The sequence below is a fragment of the Rutidosis leptorrhynchoides genome, chromosome 6, assembly GCF_046630445.1.
Source record: "Rutidosis leptorrhynchoides isolate AG116_Rl617_1_P2 chromosome 6, CSIRO_AGI_Rlap_v1, whole genome shotgun sequence".
Classification (NCBI taxonomy): domain Eukaryota; kingdom Viridiplantae; phylum Streptophyta; class Magnoliopsida; order Asterales; family Asteraceae; genus Rutidosis; species Rutidosis leptorrhynchoides.
The window spans coordinates 103,753,667-103,755,987 of record NC_092338.1 but is presented as its reverse complement, the minus strand read 5'-3'; positions in this window follow the sequence as shown (position 1 = coordinate 103,755,987).

Genomic DNA, 2,321 nt, shown 5'->3' with positions numbered 1-2,321 from the left:
GAGGCGAAATAACGCCGCAGTACGATACCATGGTAGACATCCACAGGTGGAGAGAAACCAGCAGCAAGGTAATGTAGGAGGGGGAATGAGATGCAAGAAATGCATAGGTTTATAGCTTCTCAGGAATACGAAAATGCTAGACAGAGAGCATTTGAAGATTGGCAAGTTCATCAGAACCAGATCATAGCTCATTGCCAACATATAGGTAGAAACTATATTCCTACACCGAAACCCATCTTCCCTCCTTGGTCTATAGAGATGCAGCCACCATATCCTACGTATGACCCTGCCGAAGCATTCTATAGCACTTATGGTTATGCCTGGAACCCCTATTGGTACCAATATCATCCTTAGTTTACTTATTATTTTTTATTATTTTGTAATTTGTAATTATTGATACGTTTAATATTTTTGTTAATATTGTAATCATTTTTATAATTATCTAACTTTTATTCTTAGATTTTAATAATTTTTTGAATGTGGGGTAATATACCAAACTTCAAAAATATGTATATATGTTTGCAGTTTATCTTATGTACACAACAGGGTAAAACAACGCATTTTCAAAGACTGGCATTAAGTTCAGCAAAAGCAACTAATTTTGACGACAAGATGCAAAATATATGTGAAATAACAACAAGACGGAATGAACAAATGATGTGCACCATTTATCATTCAGCAAACAAACGCCAATATATTTGGAAACTTTGGTAAAATTTAATCATTTTCACACAAATCACCCTCAATAATTTAAATTGTTACTGATTTCTTGCAAATGAGGGCATTGCAAGATCTTAAGTGTGGGAAGGGGTTAAATTCTTTCGGATTTTAAAAATTTTTACTTTATACACTTGGTTACCATTAAAAATAATAGTAAAGCAGTAGTTGTATTAGAATCTAGTGCTCTCTGATAAAAAAGAACAGCCCTAGTCTTATATACTGACTACCCAATTCTAGTAAAATTTTTCAAAATTTTCAATTAAATGAATTCAAAATCATGTTTATACATATTTATGAACGATAAAACTAGGTTTTAACACCGAAATTATTGTTACCTCGGAAAGGACATAAATTAAGAAACAAACTAAAATGTTAAAATTCATTTAAAATGGAATAGAGGACGATAAAAAGGAAAATAAAAGCCAAGTGTGGGAAAATTTACCAAGTTATCTTAAACATATGTCACATATATCTGTAACAAATAACTGAAAATACTTTTGCTTTGGACTAAACTAAACTGTTTTACCCGATGAAAGAAAAGAAGAGATGGATCTACACGATGAATCAATTCCATCATTAAAAGGAAGTAAAGTCTTCCGAAAAAGACACGCGCTTCTTGATTTAGGTCATGAAGTTGTCGTCCAGACCAGCTGTAGGTTGACGAAAAATCTAGAAAAGTCATCACTAAAATCAGCAGGAAATCCACGGACCTCAGCATTAAACAGGGTCGCCATGTGGTCAGATTTATCCTAACCATGAGAAGGATTTATCTCGTACAATGGGGGGGCACCGTGCAAATTAGCTTGATAAGACTAATGAATCAAATCCCCAGAAAGGATAATCTCCTTAAAGATTAAAAATCAGCTTTTAAGACTGATATTACTCAATCCTAGAGATTGACCTTAAAGATTGAGAATTACAAACTCATGGAATTTGATGATATCTAAACTCGAGCTTAAACGAGAAAATATTTTGATCAAAATTATAAACCGATTTGTTTTCTGAAAACCCTATTTTCAATGCGTTCATTACCATTGAACGTAAAATCCTAGGAATTCACCTGGAATTCATTAGGTCACCTGAACTAAATCGGGTGTCAACCGTAAGAACGGTGGTTGCATAGTGGTCAAAGACAGGACCTTGTGCCAGACCGAAAAATTATAAGGGTGAGCTTTACTATTGCTCCTACCAAGGATAGTAATTGCGTCCGACACGTTATAGACCATAATCAAAAGCATGTCACGGGACATTGCCTTAACAGTTGCTTGTTCAACGCTTTCCTTTACAACCGGACGGTAGTTTACCGAAAGGTAATATAAGGGACAAGTAAACTGGACGTGTTGCTTTCCAAATACAAGGTTAGCAAGTGGGTGACACAAAACCGCAAGTTTTGAGCTAAAATTTTCAAATCTGAAACCCACCAAATCCACAAAAATATTTTGCAAACACTGGTAAAGGGTTATCCCGGAAAACTTATCTAGGGTAAAAACTAGATTTAATTTTCAAAAGATCAAATGTTTTCATAAAGATCCAATTTCCTTAATGGATCTAAATTTTTATAGTCATGTGGGACTGTAAACCATATCGTTACTACCATTGTT